The 24,614-nt window shown below is 47.9% G+C and overlaps 1 long non-coding RNA gene across 2 annotated transcripts in view; it reads right to left on the reverse strand.

Annotated features, from left to right (window-relative positions):
• LOC146206217 (uncharacterized) overlaps nucleotides 1–24,614 on the reverse strand; it is a 308,042-nt gene that overhangs the window by 223,108 nt on the left and 60,320 nt on the right. Inside the window, exons 1-2 of one of the 2 annotated variants that reach the window (XR_014704392.1) lie at nucleotides 20,835–20,872; nucleotides 20,147–20,197 (exon numbers count right to left, since the gene is read on the reverse strand). The exons of the other annotated variant lie outside the window; for it this stretch is intronic. This is a non-coding gene — a long non-coding RNA (uncharacterized LOC146206217). Of the gene's footprint in view, nucleotides 1–20,146; nucleotides 20,198–20,834; nucleotides 20,873–24,614 lie in introns of those variants that run through there. 2 annotated transcript variants of the gene reach the window in all.

Genomic DNA, 24,614 nt, shown 5'->3' on the forward strand with positions numbered 1-24,614 from the left:
CCCTCAGCGACCATCGGTTATCCTCTCTTCGCACTACCGATGTCCTGCCCATGTCCATTTCTTCTTCTTAATTTCTACTAGAATGTCGGTAACTTGAGTTATTTCTCTGATCCACTCTGCACGCTTTCTATCTCTTCATGTTACCCCTACCATTTTTCGTTCCATAGCCCTCTGGGTTGTCCTCAACTTAAATAGAACTCTCTTGGTTAGCCTCCATGTTTCAGCCCCATAGGTGAGTACAGGCAAGATGCAACTGCTGTGTACTTTCCTATTGAGCGATACCGGTAAGCTGCTAGTCATAATCTTCGAGTGCTTGCCAAATGCGCTCCATCCCAATCGTATTTTTCTTGTTATTTCCTTTTCGTAGTCCGGATCTGCGGTTACTACCTGTCCTAAGTAGACATATTCGCCTACTACTTCCAGTATTTCGCTACCTAATGTAAACTGCTGTTCCTTCCCGAGGCTGTTGAACATTACCTTAGTCTTCTGCATATTGATTTTCAAGCCTACCTTTCTACTTTTTCTGTCTGGGTCATCAATCATTATTTGCAGTTCATCCCCCGAGTTGCTTAGCAAGGCAATGTCATCAGCAAATCGCAGATTACTGAGGTATTCTCCATCTACCCTTATCCCTAACTGCTCCCATTCCAAGTCTCCGAATACTTCCTCTAAACAAGCTGTGAATAGTACTGGGGAGATTGTGTCTCCTTGCCTAATTACACCTTTCTTTATCGGAATTTTGTTACTTTCTTTATGCAGAACTATGGTTGCTGTGCAGCCACTATATATATCTTCCAGCACTTTCACGTACGGCTCGTCTACCCCCTGATTTCGCAATGCCTGCTTCACCGCCGAGGTTTCAACTAAGTCAAATGCTTTTTTGTAATCAATAAATGCTATGTATAAAGGCTGGTTATATTCCGAGCATTTTTCTATCACCTGATTGATGGTATGAATATGATCGATAGTAGAGTACCGTTTCCGAAACCCTGCTTGATCCTTTGCTTGATTGCAGTCTAAGGTTGTCCTGATTCTATTAGCGATTACCTTAGTAAATACCTTATACGTAACAGACAGTAAGCTGATTGGCTTGTAATTTTTAAGGTCCTTAGAGTCCCCTTTCATGTGAATGAGGATAATATTTGCATTCTTCCATGGTTCCGGTACCGTCGATGACACCAGGCACTGCGTATACAGGGTGCCCAGTTTTTCTAGCACGATATCCCCCCCCCCCCCCCCCCCCCGTCCTTCAGCAAATCTGTAGTTATCTGATCCTCTCCAGCTGATTTCCCCCTTTTCATAGTTTCTAGTGCTTTCTTGACCTCGTCCTTCATCACTGGTGGAACGTCTGAGTGTCTTTCCCTACCGCCAATCTCATTACGGTCCTGACTACTTTGGCTACTGTAGAGATCTGTATAGAACTCCTCGGCTACTTTGACTATCTTTTCCATATTAGTGATGACGTTGCCCGCCTTGTCCCTTAGCGCATACATCTGGTTTTTGCCTATGCCCAATTTCTTCTTTACCGCTTTAAGGCTTCCCCCGTTCTTTACAGCATGCTCAATTTTCTCCATGTTATACTTCCTTATATCGGCCACCTTGCGCTTATTGATTAGCTTTGATATCTCGGCCAATTCGATCTGGTCTGTTGGATTGGAAGCTTTCATACTCTGGCGTTTCTTAATCAAAGCTTTCGTCTCCTTAGACAGCTTGCCGGTATCCTCTCTAACTATCCTACCGCCTACTTCTACCGCGCACTCAGTAATGATATCTGTGAAATTATTGTTCATTGCCGCTAGGGTAATGTCGCCATCCTCAGTTAGAGCTGAAAACCTATTCTGTAGCATGATCCTGAACTCTTCTGCCCTCCCCCTCACCGCTAATTCGTTGATGGGTTGCTTTCTTACTAATCTGTTGCGTTCCTTCTTCAGATTTAGGCTAATTCGGGACCTCACCATCCTATGGTCACTACATCGCACTTTCCCGATTACCTCTACATCCTACATAATGGCGGGGGTTGAACACATTATGAAGTCGATTTCATTTTTATTCTCTCCGTTAAGACTTTTCCATGTCCATTTCCGGTTCTTCCGTTTGCTGAAGAAGGTATTCATGATTCGTAAGTTATTGCGTTCTGCAAACTCAACTAGTAACTCCCCCCTGCTATTCTTAGAACCAATGCCATAGTCACCTACTGCCTTGTCTACTGCCTGTTTTTTCCCTACCTTGGCATTGAAATCGCCCATTAGCACAGTATACTGCGTCTTTACTTTTCGCATTGCCGATTCTACATCTTCATAGAAGCTTTCAACTGCCTGGTCTTCATAACTACATGTAGGTGCATAGGCCTGTACAACCTTCAGTTTATACCACTTATTAAGCCTAATTACGATGCCTGCAACCCTCTCATTAATACTATACAATTCATCTATATTACCCACTATATACTTATAGACAAGGAAACCTACTCCTAGTTGTCGCCTCTCTGGTAAGCCTCGATAACACAGTACATGCCCATCCTTCAGCACAGTATATGCCTCATTCGGCCTCCTAACCTCACTAAGGCATATGACATCCCATTTCATGTCCTCTAGTTCCTCTAACAGCACTGCTAAGCTAGCTTCACTAGCTAGGGTTCTAGCATTAAACGTTGCCAGGGTCAGTTTCCAATGGCGGCCTGTCCAGCGGAGCCAGGCTTTCTTAGCACCCCCTGCTGCGTCACAGGTCTGACCGCCGCCGTGGTCAGTTGTTCCGCAGCCGCTGGTGACTGAGGGCCGGGGTTTTATGGAGCTTATCATAGGAGGTTGCGGCCAATTACTGCACCAGGGTGGCCAACTCCTGTTCTGGTGAGGGAGTGCGTTGCCGGAGGTGTTCACCGGCATCAGGTCGCACCCCAAACCTGTTTATGCAATTCCATCAACACGCGGACTTTTTTTTTTTTTTTCATCCGGTAGAGAATTGCGCGGCACCGGGATTTGAACCCCGGTCCTCTTGCATGCGAGGCGGATGTTCTACCGCTACGCCACCGCTGCACCGCTCCAACATTGAGGTGATCTTTTTGCCGTCCTATTTGCGACATGAAACTGCACACGCACTTTCAAAACAAAACTCTCCACTCCTATCTTGTTTATTTAGTGCAGGGTGAAATTTCACTCCTCCTTTGAGCGCCGCATCGCAGGTAAGCAAAGCGGAAATGTTCATTGCTACTGGCTTAACTATTACTTCTGTAATTAGTTTCTCTCTAATGAAGCACCTAAACATTACCTGACAGTCATAAGACAATGCGTACATTATATAGGTACACCTTCATTCGGAGAGAAGCAATGAGGTTCTGTGGATGCGCGGCCTGCACGCATGTCTACTTTCATGAAAGTATTCACAAGTTTACTGAGTTTTTGAAAACTCAGATATTTTTCCGGGACTGGTTACCAAGGTTAGAGCCCTCGGTTGCGCTTAGAGAATTTTAGCGTGACAAAGCCATACTCGTAGGAGTTGGCGGCTTTTACTTTTCTTTTTTTTTGCAATGTATTTTGATGTCTGTCACAGCCTGGCAAAAAAAAATAAAAAAAGAAAGATTCTGTAGCGGAGTGGTTGCGTGGTCGCCTCGCACTACGATCGAAGGAATCGTATTCGACTCCGCGGGTTTCCGGAAAAGTTTTATTGCTTCTTTACTTTCTGATTTTCGCGTTACAACCACAACGCCGACACCGGCTTTTCTGCGACACGGGGCCATTGTTGCTATCGCGTTAAAACGCCGGATTTGTGTTGAATTAGGTTAAAAAAATCGTTTGCAAATGAAAAGAACGCAAACAGAAGAGAAGCAAATGAGCTCAACGGCAGCAAATGAGTAGAACGAGTCGCATAAGAGCTTTCGCCGTACCGCGCTTGAGGGGTATCTAAGTGCCTCCAACAAATTTTGCAGTAAGGAATCGCTTGCCGAGGCATCAACTTCGTCCGAGGAGAGCTTGGACTGCCTCAGCTGCCACGCGAAGCATACCGAAACGAAACTGGCCGCGTGTTCTTTCTTTGCCTACCAACATTGAAGATCTTTTTGCCGTCCTATTTGCGAGATGAAACTGCACACGCACTTTCGAAACAAAACTTACTTTACTTAACAATGCTCAGTTAACAACAGGGCTAAAACTAACCTGATATTTGATATGCTATTTGTTGTTGATGGTTGCATGTTCGGATAGGACCAAGAAAAGAAGGAGCGTTATCACGTACCTAAAAATAATGAATGACCTACTATAATTACAAAGAAATATTGCGCACTGACAAACGCCAAATGTCGAAGTATTGGTAGCAAAGCCACGCAACTTGAGGGTCTGTTCCTCGCGCGTGATGTAGAAGTAGCTGCACTCACTGAAGCATCGCACATTTATTCACCCAATAGAGTGTGCTGTATTTTCAAGACCTGAAAAACCAATAAGTTCAACACCTAGTCATAGGCTACTCGCATTTATTGCCCCATGTTCTCTATAGAGGATGCATTGGCAACCAAAACAAAGAATGACCAAACAATACACAGAAAAACTAAATATTTAAAATCCCGGACCCTCAGGTTTCTATTTATATTGTCCTTATTTTGTCATGGCTGGCCGTGCAACCAAAACAAAGCACCTGACAGCACAATTTAGGGATTGGAGCGCATGTGTCCACCAAATAATTTACTACAAAATGAGTTTACACTAATGAGGTAAAAGATGTTTTACTGAAATAAACAAAGCACATTACACATGGCCAAAGAAAAGGTAGCCGAGCAGCGCGTGCCTCGGGCTGTCGAGGCGAAGCGGCCACGTGAGAACAAGCAGCCACGCGAACAGGCGCACGAGAACTGGTTCTGATAGGGGCGTCGGGCAGCCTCCGGGGATCCAACGATCAAGACTGAAATATCCTGCTCAGCTGAAGGCTCTTCCTCACGGCAGTGGCCTGTTTCCCGGTGGCAGTCCTGGCCACTGGATGTTTCCAGCGAGCCTCATCGGCTATTACGTGCTCACCACAGTAACGTGTCATCGCGACGTGCTGCGGCACACCGTCTAGCTTTCGACCGGAGGTCCAGGACCATCTATCGTCACGCTCGCCCGCTGTCTAAGGAAGGATTCTGGCCCGATATGTCGGGCCTCACGTACAGCTCCATCACCAGGACAACGAAGCAACACCGCATCGTGGTCGTCTCGGAGACTCCTCAGTTCCCGAGCAACAACCGAAGCTCCCTGTGCGTTGCGATGTGGTCGAACGGGACGGCTGTGTCGACCTGCGCCACTTCACCTAAAAAAACTACAAGCAAGGGCAGCATCCTGAACATCAAGCGGACCACCGAGGGAAGTACAGCATCGTGTAACGATGAACGCGTAGCCATCTTCACGACGCGTGACGTTTGCCCCCGAAGATGTGAGAGGAAGCAGCCCCGGCTGAGTTTATCGCCGCGGTATGGCCGTGCTGCACCTGTGCAAGTGCTTGCTGCTGGTGTGGGCATCACTGCGTGTTCGTGCATAGCACGATGCAGGTGCCCCCCTCGAACGATGCCGGGTGCGAGGCTGGCCGACCTCAACGCGGTTATTTCCTGCGTGTTTTGTGGCGGCCACCTAATGAATGCCACCACGCCCGTCGAGTGCCTGCATCCATTCTGCCGAGTGTGCATCGTGCGCTACAAGGACAGCAGTAACGTGTGCCCCATCTGCGACGTGCCGTTGCACTACATCCAGCCGGACAACACTCTCCAGGACATCGTCTACAAGCTGGTTCCTGGTCTCTACCAAAGAGAGCTGAAGAAAAGGCGCGACTTCTATGAGAAACACGCAAGGTCAGATCTTGGCGTGAAGTTCCACGAAGACAGGGGCGTCGTGGACGACGCGTCGAGGCTCATCTTAAGCCCCGGCAACACGATCAGCGTTTCCTTTGAGCACAGCACGGGCAGACAAGAGCAAAATTCCGGTGAGAAGAGCGAAGAGGCCACCGACTCCGGAAGTCAAACGGAACACAAATGGACCCCGGCGGCGCAGCGCCACTTCCTCAGCTGCCCGGCGGCCTTCACTGTCAGCCAGCACAAGTTTATCCGCACCCTTATGGTATTGACCCGTATGTCTGGGTTGAGCCTGGGATCTAGTAGTGGATCGGACTTTGCAGCTGCCCTGCCCCAGTGCAAGATGAAATTGACGACGGTGAACACTCCCAGCCCGATGAGGATGGATAAGACAACCCAGCGCTTCAAGAAGGTGTGGGGGTCTCGTCTGCGGCTCCTTGATCCAACGGGACAGAAGTTCAAAACCGGACCGCCGTTTGTACTTGTCTTCATCGTAATCTGGTGCAGACGTCACGAAATTACCTTGGGTTGCTATGAATATCTTCCGCGACGACGTCACCTTACTGTTGGTGGTGGAACCGTAGTTGACGCTGTTCTCGGGTGCGATGGTCGAGTGCAAGGGTGGCACAGCATTGGGTGTCACATTCTGAGGACGCCACGGTTGTTGTTGTTAATGATCGGACGGAATTTTGTTGAGCCTGTGGTACAGCCTGGAGGTCCGGTACCAGGTTGATATACTCTATATGGATGGCATACTTTAACAGGACTACTCCTAAATGGACATTGCCTATATCTAAACTCAGAAAAGAGATTTTCCCTCGCGCCTTTATTTTCGTGTTTTCCAACTTCCTGATGCTGCACGGTCTCCAGCTGTGGGCGTCGGTTGGCACGCAGGAAGAATACAGTGGTAATCGGTACCACAACCAAAAAGCTTGGAACGTTTCTATCGTGTAGTTTTTCTTTATTATTTTCTGCACAGCATTACTGACTCATATTAGCCACGAGAGGATCTAACTGGAAGATGTCGAAGTGGCCCATTCTGGGCAAATATTTCAGTGTAAAAATATTTCACTGCTTATTTTTCGCTCGTATTAGTAAAACAATGTTATTGTGCTGCTTCTATTCCTTTCGGTTGGTGTCCGAATACCTTACTTCGCCTGAAGACTCGCATATCCTTGTTTGCGAGCAACGGGCTGCTTACTACTGTGAGTCTGCGTGACTTTCTTCGCGATATCCCGTCTATGTTAAAAAGGTAAACAGTTGGAATGCTAGAACCCACTGGACAGATATCCCCAACATTACGCGGTCAATGAAATGGGGTCAGCCGCTGGCACCATCAAACTAGGTGCGCGAGCATGATTCCATTCTCTCTCGACGGTAGGGTCCTCTGAACAGTTTCGCACACTACAAATAGCACAAATGCTGTTGAAATGAAGAAGAGGCGCAATTAAGTCCAGCTGTTCCGATCGCTTCTGTGGCGCAATGGATTAATGTTGCGTTGTCGAACGCCGAAAGAGCGATTTTAATCCACCACGACAGATTTTCTGCAATCTTTTTTTTTTTTTTTTTTTTTTACAATTCATAACATAAAATAAATTACTAACATATTTCATAGGGGTGTGTTCCGTTATAGGTTGCGTTATGTGTGTTTATTACAAGTAGCTGTAAAACCAGCAGATGAACAAGGGGAGAGGCAACGTCAATGGCTATTCTCGCAATATTTAATTCCGTAATTATTTCCCGCCTTCAGTGGGCTTGTGTTACCTTCAGATAGCGTTCAAAGACATTTATGTGCCAGAATATCCTTTTTACTCGCTGAAATACAAACAGTGAGGAGAAAGAAGGTACGGGACAATGCCGATGAGAGATCGGAATTGCGCAGGGGGGTGAACCGGAACAAATTATTCGCACGTCGCAACGGTCTCCAAATGGCTGGATTCTGCGATATGCTCGTTTATCACGAATACCTACACCGCGGAGCTGAGCAATATCGACATCCGTGCATGCGAACAACTTTGAGTATTAAGGAGGAGAGCCCCCGTCTGCAGTTTGCACTGCCACGGTCGCTCAACGAACGCACACTTGTGCGATTCCATTGAGTAGCCGGGAAGTTGGGCGAGCCCTACAAGACTCCGTGATTACCGGCGCGCTATGATTGTTACTCTCTTGCAGCAGCCGCAATTAAGGCTGCCGTATAGTGTACTACTAGCTACCATTGGGCGCAGCCGTCGCTTTCTTTGCACCAGCCATAGATCCAGTTCTTGAGGTAGACAACGAAGTTCTCGCGAAGAATACCGACCTGAACTTCGGTGATATCGCCCCACGCAGAGTGTGCGAAGCTGTTTCGAACCTGAAGCGGCCTAACTGGCAGGATACCAAGAAAGTCCAAATGCCAACGAGGAGGCAGTGCCGGAAGGAAGCGAAGCTATGGGGGAGGCCGCTGACATGACCGAGTCACCACTACGGTTGACAAGTAATGACTGCTACCTACGTTCGTTTTTAGTAGCAAGGGAGAAACTGTGGAAGAAAATTAAAGAAAAAGAGACTCTTTTGCACAATTTCTTCCGTTTCCTTCGTTTTTTTTTCTTTCTTTCTTGTACTTCTTAACATGAACCAGCAGAGCTGCCCTGCGTTCAACGCTTCCTTGGGTGTTTACGCCTTACTCACTCGAAAGTTGTGAGCGTCTCTGCACCGCAAGGGTCATTAAAAGCTAAAGTATGCCTTATTCCACAGACTGATGATGCTGCTATCAGCTCTGTGAGTGCCTACTCAGACGACTACTCAAGAGCTAACATTGAGATATTAAAATATTCTGAGATATGTCGACAAACTCCGATGCTTATGATAGACAGGGGATATCGGTGACACCACCAGCCAATCGAATGACTGATAATATATGAGGGGCCAATCGTTTATCTGTCACTGGAAATTGCGGTGCTTCAGAAAAATATCTAAATATGCGCAGTTAAGTTACACAAGTAATTACAATGCAAAACGTCCCAGTGGTCAGCGCAGCCTTACTTCACGCTGGCGCTTTCAGTGGTACTCACTTTAAAGGGAAGCTGAAGCGTATTCCGCAAAAAAAAAAGGGTTATGTGCAGTATCTTATAGTTTTTTGTCCGCTGAACAAGACAATCATGCTTAAAAAAGGCAGAAAGGAGCGCAAACGCCTGTTTTTACAAGAAAACTAGCACCAACGGGACCACCCTCCAAGCAAACGCCGCTGTTGTCTGTAATTGGCCGGTGCACCATCATGACGTCCAAGTTTGGGTATGCTTCAGAGGACTTGAGAGCTCGATCTAAAATGTTATTGACAATTTAAACAATGTGTAAAACACCTCTAACACTTACCGTACGCGTTCGAGCGACCAGCAGTTAAAAAAAAAAAAAAAAAAAAAAAAAACGGCGCAACGAAAGACGCTGTCGAGTACGTCGGCAGCGAAAGCAAAGTCAGCACATTTGCACGAGTCGAAAAGTGCAAGAGCTGGTCCGCTTTAACAACTGCCCGATACACACTAAACCTCGTCTCAGTAGCAACAAAAGGAATAGGCATTGCATATGATGCAATACTAATCGACAGCGCGTTTATAGCGCAACCTTCGAGCATCGCCCAACGGCGCAACGACAAGCGCACGCGTATACTGCAGCTGCAGTTGCCCGTCCTATATATCTTTGCAGCTAGTTTGCGCAGTTCGCTACGCAACGCAACGCCGAAAATGGTCCGGCTTCAATCGCATCATGAAATCAGACATGTTCGCAGCGCCGGATGAAGTGAGCTTACCGGAACGGTGCCGGCAGCGAGTGTGGTGGACGAGCGCACTCCCTGCTCGTCGCTAGGCCTATATTTTGTTTCGCATCGGCGCCACAGCAGACGACGCTTGGAAATTGAGCAGCGCTGTAGTAAACAGGATACTCGTAGAACTGCCTACTGCAAATCACTCTGTCTCACAATGAAATGAAGACATCATTTATCACGGCGCCGTCTCAGAAGATGAGCTAATGTATATACGTACATACAAGAAGATCGGAGGAGAAGCGACGGCAGCGGCGACTGCCGCTACACAGCTGTGAACAGAAACTTGCTTGTATCGCAGTTATCCTACCAGCATCTCGGTGCGGGTCAGCGAGCTTCAATAAGGGTTAATTTTTGACATTCCGTTATCCATGCGCATATTATTTAAGACACCAATAAATTCACGCTTTCTTGACGCTCTACCGATCATATTCGTTTCGTTTGCTGTACATAATTGGTAATTGATGACGTAGCCGAGAAGGGCGGCGAGCTGCGTAACAACATCGAGCCGCTAATCGCGCTTTAATTCGCTGTTCTCGGTTATGTGTAACGACTGTGAAGCCAGCCGTACAGCTGTGGTATTAACCTAATTAGGTGCGGTAACAATGACAGAACGGCCGCGGGCTTCAGTTGTGCTGATTTAATTGAAATCCCAAATGGCCGCAATAGCTGCCAAGGTTCGATAATCGTCATCGGCATGCAATCATCAGTGCAAAACATAGCTGATTCCAAAGGCAGGATTTTTTTCCTTTTCATGACAGAGGCACACACCGCCGAAAATTTATCATCCTCTGGGAGACTATAAAGCACCATGTCGCCTGGACCCCCAAAGTTCGCACGACGGAAAGCCGGGCTGATAGTCACCAGCAGAGGTGGGCAACCTCATGAGGTTTCGACCTCATGAGGTCAACCTCAACCTCAAAATGACCTCACCCCCACGGAGTGAGATGAGGCTGAGCTGAGGTCGGTGACAGCTCGAAATTTTTTGAGTGAGGTCACGAAATTGGACCTCAACCTCACGCGTGAGTTTGAGGTTGAGTGAGGTCGTTATTAATTGTGTGAGGTCGAAATTGTGAGGTCCAGGCTTTTTGCTGTTGCCGCGGCTTTCTTTGAAGAGCGCCCCTTTTGACGCGGAGCTCGAGCGTACTGCCGCGGTGTGCCCGCCGACTCGGTGTTTGGTTACCCCCCAATCGGACGACCGGATGCCTCAGCCCCTGCCCAGCTTTCGGCATTCCACCGTAATGTCCGCAGCCCGAGGACGCTTCCCTCTGGTCTACTTGGAAGGAGATTTTTTTTTTTTTTTTTTACTTCACGAACTCCTCATGCCCCCCGCCCGCCACCCCCGTTTCCTCTGACTTGTTTGTGTCGATGCTTGCCGCAGGCTCAAACACCCAGGAGCGCGCATGTTGACCTGCGGTGCTTTTGTCGGATGCCGCAAAGAAACCAGCAAACTAAAAAGCGAAGCAAATTGTCTTTGCGCAGACGGCGCGGAGCAGAACTGAGTCTTGTGCATGCCCGTTTCCAGGCGCTAACGTCACGGCTGCTGCCTTACATTCGATAAAGGACCCCGCTGTACATTACACGGAAACTTAACAGAAAATGGTGTAGCGAAATTTTAGGGGACGTGATACTGTCAGATTAAAAAAAAACATGAACAAACCAGAAAAACCGGCACGATACCATCTGGGCATTTTATCGAAGTCCTCCCTTTCGAATTGTACGTCATCGTTCTATATTCCGATGCTGTAAATTTCTATTCTTGTGGTGGTTTGTGGGGTTTAACGTCCCAAAGCAACTCAGGCTATGAGAGACGCCGTAGTGGAGGACTCCGGAAATTTTGACCACCTGGGGTTCTTTAACGTGCACTGACATCGCACAGCACACGGGCGCCTTGCTTTTCGCCTCCATCGAAAAGCGGCCGCCGAGGCCGGGATTCGATCCCGCGTCCTTGGTAACAGTAGTCGAGCGCCGTAACCACTGCGCCACCCCGGCGGGGCTTCTATTCTTGTATTCTCCAGAACAACCTCTCTTTGGTCTTGTGCTGCTTGTTTCTTCTAAAAGATTCACAGGTGGCCCCGAACAACTGCAATGGGATGAAGGTGCTAGTGTAGCGGTAAAACATGCAACAGGATGAAACGGATGGCACAGCTTACAAAACGCAACTGGTATACAGGAAAGAAGCCTGCGCATGTTAACCATTTGCCGAGATAGAAGAGACAAAAAAATATACGGGGCTTGTATGCAGTAAAGCGCAATGAAAAAAAAAAAAAAATGATTTCGCTCCGCTAAGGCCCTTTATTTCTCTCTCAAATTCTAGTGAAATCAAGCTATGCCGGAGGAAGGAGGAGAGTAAGGGATTATTAACTTCATAATATCAGGTTTCTCTTGAAATCTCTTATTCAGGCGCAGAAAAAAAAAGAAAAAAGCGTTCTCCTACATGTTTTTATGAGCTAGAAAGTGTTGAGATGGTTTCCGGCTCGACATTTTGGTGTCTAGACGGACGAATTGGTGTGGCGAACTGAACGTGTCTCTTTTGTGCTCCCGTCTGCTCGAGAAGGACAAATCAATCGGATGGAAATTTTTGTGGCCAGATATCGGAATATTTTTGCAGATATTTGTTTTTTTCTTTAAAATCAATTTAGATGTACTTGATATGAAGCCAATTACATGCTAGCACTCAGGAATGCAGTATTAAGTCGATGTCTCAAACCTTCTATACGCTCTGGGAAGCGCAGTTCTCTTCTGTTTTTATTGTGCGATATTTGTTATTACTTTCGTCAACATGGTATTTATTTATGTATATTTTCTTGTATGTCAATTAAGTTCGTACACTGCCGAAAAGAGAACAGGCTTCTTCCCTCACATTAGGCTCTTTCTTTGGCATCTTTTCAGAGGCCCATAGCACAACCCTCCTTTCCACTTACCCGCGCGGTCATTTAGTTTTTTTCTTTTTCTTTTGCAAGTATTGGAAAGCGCGATCTAGTCTCTGAAAGCCGAGCTGGCACACATACGCCACTGCCTTTTGGTGTGTATTGGTGACAGTTCGGCATTCACCGCATGAGCAAAACCAGATGCCAACAGACGGACGGCGAAGGGAGGAGCACGTGCACAGCGGGGGGGGGGGGGGGGGGGGGGGACGCGGTCCCTCCAGGCTGCTTGCTCGCCTCCTTTCTGTTGTTCCTGTCTTTATTTTACATTTATGTGCTGTAACTATACGACACTAACGGGGAAACGGTTCCTCTAGATTCACCTACGGTGCACGCGGCGAAGGAGCTTCGGAGACACCACCGTGCAATTTATTAGTTCAGTATTCAAAGGAAAACAAGTGAATTCCACAAAGAAGCTCGTCTCAGAATTGTTAGCGAAATGGCATCCAGTTCGGACGTACAAGTATTTATATCGCGCGCGCGTGTGTGTGTGTGTGTGTGTGTGTGTGTGTGTGTGTGTGTGTGTGTGTGTGTGTGTGTGTGTGCGTGTGTGTGTGTGTGTGTGTGTGCGTGCGTGCGTGCGTGCGTGCGTGCGTGCGTGCGTGTGTGTGTGTGTGTGTGTGTGTGTGTGTGTGTGTGTGTGTGTGTGTGTGTGTGTGTGTGTGTGTGTGTGTGTGTGTGTGTGTGTGTGTGTGTGTGTGTGTGTGTGTGTGTGTGTGTGTGTGTGTGTGTGTGTGTGTGTGTGTGTGTGTGTGTGTGTGTGTGTGTGTGTGTGTGTGTGTGTGTGTGTGTGTGTGTGTGTGTGTGTGTGTGTGTGTGTGTGTGTGTGTGTGTGTGTGTGTGTGTGTGTGTGTGTGTGTGTGTGTGTGTGTGTGTGTGTGTGTGTGTGTGTGTGTGTGTGTGTGTGTGTGTGTGTGTGTGTGTGTGTTTAGGCGGGTGGGAGTTGGACATTTTGCTCCGGCGAAATTTGACGGGCGAGCCGATGTTCGCGACAGCAAAGTGGTTCACGTTTAACCCTTTTTCCTAGCAGTTCCGACCCTTGCAATTTTTTAATGTAAGCGTGGTGTTCGAAGAAGCAATTTCGCCAATTCTTGCAATACGCTACGGGATCACAGAATTATAAACTAACGCCCAGGAGTGGCCGGTTGAGACCTCTAAAGATAAACAGCATTCTTCTTCGAAATTTTCTGAAGGTTTATTCGGCGTTGGTTGAGTTTTATGATTAATTGGTGTTCTGCTGTCTTTTCCTCTTTTGTTTGTTTTGTTGGCGATTTAGTCTTCACAAGTTGTTGCATGAGTGGCTATTATGGAAAATTTGTGCCCCGTTAATATGACATCCGTTAATATGGAGGACCCGAATTATGGACAGTTTTTCTAGGGGCGAAGATTTTTCAATGTATTTATGTCTCGTTAATATAGAAACTCGCTCTCTGAACAATGGAGATGGGATGAATGCACACAGCCTATTCGGCCCATGTATTTTTGTCTCGTTAATATGGACATCGTTTAAAAAAGCAGGGCAGTCCGAACGCAAGTTAAAGAAGGGTGCGCAGGCCGGGAACCTATGCAACAGCCGATACGGTCGGATGCCTGAATGAGTCCTGAGGAGTTGGAAAGAACCAAATCGGGCGTGTCGTCGTTTTAAGAGGGGAGGGGGGGGGGGGGGGGCGGGGGCTAGAGCGGAAAGGAAGTGAGGAGGAGGAGAAAAGGAGGGTGGATGACAGGGATTGTACACAGCAAACCGAGGGTCAGCTAACTAAGAAAGACCCCCAAAAGGAATGAACCGGGAGCTTCCTGGGTGCAGCGGCAGCGCCGCAACTAGAGGCCACAGTCGGGAAAACGGCAACATGTGGTCGCAATAAATTCTGCTGAACGTGAACAGAAGAGAAGGCGGTAAAAGCGTAAGAAAGAAACAATAAGAAGAAAGACAAGCGCCAGAATTGGGGGTGGGAACTGAAGTTTTTCTGTCCCAGAACACAAAGTGTGTTCCATGAAGCCGTTAACGCTTTTCGGTCAGGGTTAAGACATACTCACGAAGTAGAGCGACAAAAGAAACGCGACGACCACGCAACCAGGACCGGGCGTCCCGTCCTGGACGCCCTTCCTTCTCATGGTCCTGGTTTTCGTCACTGTTGCGCTGCCGAACTACCACATTTTGCACCACAGCGATCCGCATGTCGGCTTCGCCTTGAGTCAACGATGCGGCCTTGACAAGGTCTGAGCTCTGCGTAGTCGGCTAGCCGTCGTTCTAAACTGTACTTCAGCTTGCAGTGTTTGTTTCATAGGAACACATACAAACGGCACAGGAAAGGGCTGTTTGATAGCCCTCTGTATAGTAGCCTGCCAACTTGACTCCCTCGCTTCCTTACAGAAACAGTACAAGACATGAAAGAGAATCAGAAGAACGGAAAGTCAGGGAGGTTAACTAGGGAAAAAGAGTGCAAAGAAGCAGTAGTCTGTAACTCTCAACTTCAGTCTGACTTTTGGCATCGTAGGAGTTAAACGCAAAAGAATGGAGCTGAACTTAGGCGCGAAGCGGGAAATCTGTGAATACAAGCGGCAAAAGCAATCTCAGTCAATCCAAGCCGTGAAAGACTGGACCCAAGTTCAACTAGGCCTCAGTCTCGCCAGGTCGACGGTATACCATCTATATATACTACCGGACTCCGATAAATTGCTCAACGTCGGCATCACAGCGTAAGCCACAGTCCGACAGCGCCCAGCACAGTTCGAAGAAATGGAGTCAGCCTTGTTAATGTGGTTCGGAAATGTGCACGCGAATTGTGCTGTCGTGAGCGACGAAATGCTTCAAGAGAAGGCTCGCTGCCTCGGCAACATTATGGGTGCTTCTTCTCCTCCGTCTTGATAGGTTTTACCTGTGATGACTTACGGAACTTTTGTTCAGTAAGACAGGGGGATGTTTACTGAGAAATATTATTCTACGCTCTGTCTAGGCGTTGCTGACTTCAGCTACTCAAGAGGATGGCTGACAAGGTTTAAGAACAGACATGACGTTTCGGGTCGACGGATTTATGGAGAAGAGGATAACATCGACATCTCGGCTGTGTTTATATGCCCAAATTAATTAAAACCGCAGCCATTAATTGTACATTTTTTCTCAATTATATACTTTTCGTTTTTATTCATGACTCGTTATTATGGATGACTCGCTTTATGGACAGTTTTGGTCGGAAACCAAAGCGTCCATACTAACCAGGCACGACTGCATTCCTATTTTTTCTTAATTTAATGTATTCTGTCGCAAAACAATGTACAGTGTATTTAAAAAAAACTCGGCAATCATCAATTTTTTTTTCGAATTAAGAAAAAAGCAAGGATGAAAGCTTGGGCGCGTTGGTGTCGGTTTTCTTGCTTCATAGCGCTAAACAGACAGGGACACAGCCAGACATACGGGACGGGCGATAAAAAAAAGCGCCCGTCCCGTGTGTCTCGCTGTGTCCCTGTCTGTTTAGCGCTATGTGGCAAGAAAAGAAAAAGAGCATATCGTCATTGTTGTCATCGTCACTAGGGTCAACAGCATTTGTCTTTTCAGTTTATAGTAAGAACTGGCTTGTTTTATTTCTAATACGAATCTTATTCACGTGGGTCAGATGGGATAAACTGTTTGTATTGCATTATGGGCCTATGCGTAATAACGTGGTACCCATGTAGGCCTTAGATTGAAACCGACCACAAAAGGTTAGGCGAGGAGGGGGAGAGGATTGCCACTTTAGTGCAGAGTTGGACATGTAGTGTCCAGATTTTCTCTGCTTTTATCCAGGATAATAATTGTAGAGAACATAACTGCTCTTGAAATGATACAAAGGAAATCAGTAAGGTTTATTTTCCACAAGTACAGCAGATCTGATTCTCCCACACAGCTGATGGATTAAAATGACATCCCGCTCCTTTCAGTCCGCCGCAAAATTAACAGAATTCTGTTTCTTCTTAAGATTCTGTTACAGGAAATTAATATTCCATTACCTAACTTTGTCCAACCTTCTACTGCCAGACGAACACGACACACTAGGGAACACACGCTGCAACCCATTTTTGCCCGAACAAATGTGTATTGTATTTTTTGTTTTTCTGTGTGTGATTGTTACCTGGCATGCCCCTCCTGCTTGGGCCATGAGGCCTGCAGTATTTTCAAATAAGTAAATAAATAAATAAAATTAGGAGTAAAATACAGCCTTCATACGACAGAATTCTGGCTAGCCTATATATACCCCAGGATAACCGAGAAATGTATATTTGCTTTAAGTTACGGTTTAATTTAATGATTCTTTTTTTTTTAGAGGTCGAGCGCCCGACCTCAACCTCACATTTTGAATTTGAGGTGAGGTTGAGTGAGGTCGCAAATGGTCACCTGAAAAGTGAGGTGAGGTCGCCTGGGGGACCTCAACCTCAATTGATGAGGTTGAGGTTGAGTGAGGTCGCCAAATATTTTTTGAGTTTGAGGTGAGGTCGAGGTTTTTGAGGTCAAATGCCCACCTCTGGTCACCAGTTGCTTCACGCACTCACAGGAATGCTTGCTTTCTAATTACACAAGAAAATAATTTTCGAACATTGAACGACGTTTATTTTACAACTGGGCAAAGGCTCACTAGTCGGAGGGCATCGAACAGCGCTGAGCGCCACTCCGCAACAGCTGCGTGTCTGCTGGTTGACCTCATGGGATCTTTGAACACGCGGAACCTTCAGCACAGAATGACTGAACTGGAGAAAACGAACGGCACCAGCAGCAAACCCTGCTGTAGACTGCGCTGATCCGTAGATCCCTAAAGCGCGGGACGGAGCGAAGCAAGCGTGTAAAACGCGCGGCCGGCATTCCCAAATTGACGTCACAACCGCCTGTTCCGCAGTTTCGGCGCCCCGCCTCCGCCGCTCCCGGCAGCGACGAGGGCGTGACCGCGGCGCGTTTTTAACAAGCGATTTCTGTTTTCCTTATCAACAGAAATGAAAAAAAAAAAAAAATTGACACACATGATTACCAATACCCATTCTTCCCAAACACCGAATTTCATGCAATTTGAAAACCGCTTCAGCTTCCGCTTGCACCCCACAATATTTTTCGCTGTAAACAGAAAATAATAAAAACGAAAAAGTCGAAGTTGCTCAGTGGTTAAGATACTCGGGTAGAGCTCCGTCCAGCTGACTTTTCAGTAGCTGTGATAATTATCCCCTCCCCCCCCCCCCCCTTTTTTTTTAAATAACTCCTGTGCCGTTTTAAACCTTATAGCTCTTTTGCCAGCCTTTTTTTTTCCCTTTCTCTCTTCAGCTAGGGCCGGCGATGAACACAGGGCCAGCCAGTACAAAAGTTTCACCTGGTTTTGTCCAGGTTTATCTTGAACAATAAACCGATATACACAATCCTGCATGCATTTCATACTACGTTTTTAAGGCGAAAGCCTCTTTAGGCTCATGAGTGTGCGCAGAAAGTGTGCGTCCGAACGAGGTGTCCACCCCGCTAGTGTTTGAACCAATAAGAGAAGAAGAAAAAGAATAATTGTATGAGCTAGATGAGGAAATAATGAACCTAGAAGCCAAATTTTAATTACTGTAGAATCATCAGCTAATATGAGACAGGCCAGGGACCCCAGATGCATGCAGCTGCCAGCCGATGTGCCCACCACAATTCTTTTTCGGAAATAATTAGCTAATTAGGTTAATTTGACTTGTTTGTCTAATTTACTTAATAATGACTTTAAACAATAAATGTGACTTGCAAAGTTGGTTGGACAACACCTTCAGAAACCCCCATTCCATTTATTTGCGATAAAGTAAGTCGCGCGTATATCTTTTTTCCGAGCAGAGAAGCTTGCGAGCAGTGCAGCTTGCACCGGGAACGCTGAAGGCAAGAACGACTCGTATCTGCTGGGCGATGATGGCTTACTGCAATGCTATACATACCCCAAAATGGCGAGGAATAGGCGATTACATCCCATTTCAGAGTCGGGGTCACGAGAAGGTTGCAGAAACGATTCCCCTGGTACTTTCATGACTGGGCGCTGGTAGGACATGGCAGCGGTAAGAGTTACGACAATTTACGCCATGCTACAAACCGGGCCAGGTATGAGAAAGGATGTGCTGGGTTACGCCCGTACATGTCCCCTTTTGCCAGGTAGCGAAGCCTCGAGAGGGCAAGCCTGCAGGAATGATGCAGCTGGTAGTTGTTAATTAGCGTGGTATTAGCGTGCGATATCATGAGGCCTCTCCCTCGGTCCGCGCGCGGAAACCAATTTATCCTGGCAATAAGGAACCACTATTCCAAGCGGGTAGAGGTAATCCCCCTTAGGAAACTTGTATCGGAACGGATTGGCACAAACTGTTGGAGATGATCACTCGCTTCGGTTTTTCTTCCGACCTTATCACAGACAATGCTTCGTGTTTCACAAACAGTCTCTGGATTCCTGTCGGGCGCTTCAAATCCGCCAGAGGAGAACGAATCCCTATCATGCTTACAGTAACATCACCGAGCGGGTGAACCGTAATCTGAAGATTATGCTGGTCTCAACGACCGAGCTGCACAGAGATGGGATGCGCGGCTGCCCGAACTGGCGTTCGCAATAAAATAACCGTAAAAAGGTTAGTGGGCACGACACATCGCTTACTTGAATTTTGGAAAAGAGATCGCTTTTGTGCTGGCCAACTTGGCAAGGTGGAGCCCGCGAGCTCCGCTTGCGCACTATCAGCGGCAAGGCTCGGCGAGCGTTTTGAGGCAGCGCAGCGCGCAGCTCGTGAAAACCTGGATGTCAGGCGCATGGAGCATGCGGATCAGTACGACAACGGTCGTCGTCAGGTTGTTTTCAGCACGGGTGACATGGTATCGCGTGGTTTCGCAGCCTCACTAGCGCGCAAGTGGGTTGGACCGTACGAAGTTATTCACCGAGGCTGTTCTATCAGACGGCGCGGCATCGTCAAGCCTTGTACGCCATGTCAATGGTCGTCGGTGGCATCGATCGGCGCGTGTCAGCTGGCGCAGTACCAGGTTCGCTGCCAGAAAGTGAGTCGTAAAGTTTTATCAAGTTGTTAAATACCTCCACATCCACATTTCTCTCTGGGGCCCTTTGTGCTTAAGAAGTCAGGAAGGGTATTTTCCTGCTCCTGGACATAACACTGTATGTTTGGTGTTGCGACCGGTGCAACAGTTCGACAGCTAAAGTGACCCGCTGCGCGTTGCACGCAACACTACTTGCAGCTCGTTAAATCCGTTAACAGATGCCACTGACGCGGGACAAATCTTGAAGAAGCAGCGCATTATTAATTGCCCCAATTGCAAAATCTAGTGGCGGTAGTCAGCAAACTGCCGATCGAAGTTTTCACAGGCGCTGTTCTACCAGTAAAGCGAAGCACCTCAGTTGCTCAATTTGGGGGCCAGAAGGTCGAGCAAATACTGTCACGCACTCGCAGCATAAACAGCACAGCCAGCGAGAAGGTTTTGCAAACTTAGTGTTGGCAACGTAGCTCTGCTTGATATGCACATAACCTGGAACCTAGGTTCGCAGCGACGCAATGTGCAGCGATAACCCTTTATACAGTTATAACACGTCACTTGCAAGCCGCCAAAGGTGAGAGTATGCGCTAGCTAAGCGACCAGAAACGTCGCAATTTACTCACCTCTGTATGCCAGCCATCGACCACGTGCGGCTCTTGGCCTCGCCCGCTTGCCTAAAGGAAAAAAAAAAAAAACCGCTTTCATGAAGTTTTACGTTTTAATTTATTCACCTGCACTTCATAATTAAGGCAGGCCCCGATGTCGGCAATTCAACGCGAGGCACTCGTCTTGTAGTACGTCGCACACCACGACGAAGTTACCGCAGTCGTACGAGCCGATGTTTTCACAAAGTCGAAGTTTTATCGGGACCGTCCTTTTGCTTGTTCCATGAGGTCTGCGGGCGTACCTACTCAATAACGCGGTTTTCGCTGATGCACGCAGAAATTTCGACAGGACACGAAAGGCGCACCCCACGGATCACAACGTGTTGAATACTGCGGCTGGTTGCAGCATCCGCCCGCACACACGACCACGCACGGTGAAGCCGCCGATCCCAGGCGCGTCGCTGATTTGAAAGCTTACCACCTTCGCTAGGATGGTAACTGTGAAGTGGTCGAAGCTCAAGGCAATGCAGCGATCTCCCACAAGTAAGGCGTACAGGTAAAAACTCGGTTCGCAACCGACGCTATAATCTAAGACCAAGGTAGTGAACCACTTCGTCTAACGTCTTTGTTTCTTTCAGAATGCACTCTGATAAGATTTTGCAGCAGCCAATGTGAGGAAGACTGCCGGTGTGGCTGGAAAACGCACCCAGCGTCTGTTTCAAGGAGTCACTCAGACAACCCGAAGAGGTTGAGGGGGTGGGGGGGGGGGGGGGGGGGGCTCTGTAATTCGTCGCGCTTTGGCCATGCATGGTCCTCGTCCAGTGTCGTCCAGTGTCGGGTCTTGGAGCCCACAGCCCAGGCCTGGAGCACAAGCCTCGGAGAACCAGGACCGTCAAGGTCGGAATCTCCTGCAGAAAGGAGTTCCCGAAGCATCCGGCATTGCGCCACATGATCGGCAGCAAAGTGGTGCTGTCGAGCGGCTCACCAGCAGCGAGGAGAGAGCACGAGCTAGATTGCTGCCTGCCTGGAGGAGCCGATGGAGGAGTAAGCACCGGGCCGCTGCCTGGTGTATTGGCAGCCGAGCTCACAGCCGCGCTGTAACTCCTGAGAAATGACCGGTGCAGGAGACGGACCTGAGGGGCCGATCCCACCCCGCCTGCTGTCTGACGAACCTGCTGAGAAGATCTGGTCACTGCGCCTGAAGCGCTACTCACCTGCACTCCTAAGAAGAAGTCACCATTTGACGCCGATCCGGCCTCGTACATTTCCTCCGGCTGTGCTGCCGGACCCCGGTTCGGACGGACGTTGAAGGGGGGGGGGGGGGGGGGGGGGGGGGGGATTCAAATCGCACGCTCCTCACCTCACTCTTTTACCCCTTCCCTCTCAGACGCGAGGGGGGAGGACTGGGTTCCTTCGTGCGCCTTTCGTCTTCCTGGCTGTCCTGCCAGCTTCAGGCCGCCGCCTCCCCTGACCTCAGCCACGAAGTCTGAAAGGAATAAAACCCCTTTGTTTTTGCGTCCAGCCTCGGCCTGTCTGTGTGTCCCTCGTGGGCAGAGGAATCGCCTACAGCATACATCCGTTAGTCAAGTTGGAGGCTAGTTTGCGCCAGGCATTCGAACTAGCGACATGCATACCTCCAATTTTGTGCCGTTAATTGTAAGCGTATAAGGTATCCTTCGAGAAGTGAGAAAGATAATGCGAGCCTTCCTTTCCCCAAAAGCCATTCTAAATGAATAAAAGAAATCGCGGAACGAAACAAAGGTGTTAACGGAGTTATTGCGTCTGATCTTAAGGCGAAGCTTGAGCGTCCCCTTATTTTTTTTTTTTTTTTTTTCACAGTGGAAGACCATACTAAGTTTTTTTAACGCCAAGTTCAAGGCCGCGAACATGTGCAATTTGGGTGCAAAGTTCAATGTGCATACTATTTTTTATTTACTGGGAAATGCAGATTTGATTTGATAGCGTAGGATAAATTTTGCCACTCTATAGTCCCTGGTGGGCCGCCCCCTAAATCTGGCCCCACTGGACCCTCGGAATTCGACTTCGTCCGGAATTGACAAAAATTGGAATCTAATTTGACCATGGTCAACCCAATGCTGACTTCAGAATTCGGGTGAGCCACGCGCAAAATTGGGGCCCTTTACCCCCAAAATTTGACTTCGTCCTAATTTGACCAATAGAAACAGCAAATAAGTAACGGTATTAATTAGCGAAACGCAGAGTTCATAACCAAACTATGCACAGAAGTCGCTACTTTCGCATTTCTGCACACAAGCAGACTTAAGTGCACCACTATAGTTTCTTCACAAGTAAAAAAACGCAAGGCTGTGAGCTGCGCATAACCACCGTGAGAAAACGAGGGGTGCACTATAGTATAGCAACCATTCTCCTCATCAATGTTCGAAATTTTCTGTACACCGGACAACTATTGGGGTGGCGACTGGCACCCCTCGCCTCCCCTTGGTGCTGTCACTGACTTGAGATGCGCGATCCTAACAGAGGAGGCACAGATGTTTACAGATTAATTCGCAGCGCTCAGCAGGCGGCCGCTCGCCAGCGAAACAATATACGGCCTCGGTCTGCACACGCGCTGGAGGCTCGTTCCTACTTGGTCTTTTCTCTACCGTGCCTATTGAGCATCGTTAGCCCACTAACGGTAACGCCGCGCGATGATATTGGAGCCTTCTGCATTGCTTATGGACACACTGCTCCATTTGGAATGTAATCAGGCAAATGAAGTTGCGCGCCGTTTTCTTTTTTAAGCCGAAAGCTCGTCTAGGCTCATGGGCTGCGGAAATATTCCAAGGAAATGTTCCCACGAGATGACAGTTAAGAAGGAAAAAATCATCACCTCTTCCACACCTCATCTCCAACTGGGAGTCGAACCACTATACCTCATACGCTAGCCAAGCGTGCAAACCACTCGGCCATGGCGGGAGAGGCTTTTTTCCTTACTGCATGGTAAAACTTCCGATGAAGAGAAACTAAAGCAGCTCGTGCCTTAAATCACCGGGCTGAAGAATGCAAGGCCGTTATGACCCAGTAATTCTCACCATACCAAGTGTAAAAATTCTGGAAGGCACTCACAAGCATCGAGACGCGGAAGCCGACTATAGGCGGCTCTTCCAGGGCAGCATGCACTCCCCGAACCAAAGCGCACAGCTCTCGCAATAAAGACTTCGTCGATCGTGGTGATTCAGCATGACGGTTCATCATTCGGGTTTTCCACACACTTATAGGCTCATCGACATAAATCATAAGGCACATCACAGTCCGAACAGGCAAACAGCGAATAGCATATGGCATGATTTCAATGTCCTTCTTTAGCGTCCGCTCTAATATTTCCCCATCATCACGGCATTGAATAAAACAGCAGTCAATTGTCTCTGGCGTTCCCGTGTGGGATCGATCGTAATTGTCCTTGTCTAGCGTGAGGGTAATAATAACGACGATTCAGTCAGTGGCGGTGATGATGATTATAGTCGCGATAACAGTGAATGACGGTGCAATCTGTTGATAAGGATAATAGTAGTGATAACAATGATGATTCAGTTAGTGAAAACAGTCCTGTAAAGTGGTTTCCGCCATTTCCGCTCTTAAGCAGACTTAAGCGCAATGCTGTACTACACCGCCAGGGTGGCTCCCGCACATCGAAATTTGGAAGTCTTTAAATTAATTTTAACCCTAGTACGTCAGTCAAATACGGCTGACGGTTCCTGTGTAAATATTGCATATTTTGAGTACAATAAACAAAGAAAGCAGGGGTAGGGCAGTGGTTAGGGCGCTCAACAACTGTGCTCAATTATGCGCGATCGAATTCCGGATGCAGCGGGCGCATTTCGATGAGGCGGAAAGCAAAACGATCGTGTACCGTTCGACGTGAGGTCTATATGCGTTAAAGAACCCCAGGTGGTTCAAGTGGTGCGGAATTTACGGAGCTCTCAACTACGGCGCCTCGCGCCTCGGAATGCCTGAGTCGCTTTGGGACGTTAAACCCCACAAACCAAACCAGTCCTAATTTCTTTTCTATCAAGGCGCTTATTTTTTTTTTCTTACTGCATTCCGAAGGCGTGGGAGCGTCTATACGCCGTTTCATACATCAAGTGCACCGCAGCGAAAGCTACACAAGTTGTCAGCAAGAAAAAAAAGCAGGCGTATCACTACGCGCTCGTTTTGTAGCCGAGTGGTTCCAGCGGAAACGGGCTCTATTCCAAGCATACACGTTTGCAATAACTTGCTTCACATGCCTAGACATCTTCGCAGTGCGTATCTTATAGAAAAAATGCGCACCGAAGAAGCATTTTCTCAAAAAGAGATGCACAGTGCGGAGGGCACAGCCAGCGCCATCTAGTGGCACAGCTGGCAAGATTGTGGGGCAGCGAAAACGCGACATGAACGTAAACGACATAAAAAGCATACAAATTCACTGAATCCGATCCTTTCTCCCTAAAAAAGGTGCTCTTTATGAAGTTGATGGCAAATGTAA

This window comes from Amblyomma maculatum, chromosome 1 (assembly GCF_055883805.1).
Source record: "Amblyomma maculatum isolate TAMU_Amacu chromosome 1, ASM5588380v1, whole genome shotgun sequence".
NCBI lineage: Eukaryota > Metazoa > Arthropoda > Arachnida > Ixodida > Ixodidae > Amblyomma > Amblyomma maculatum.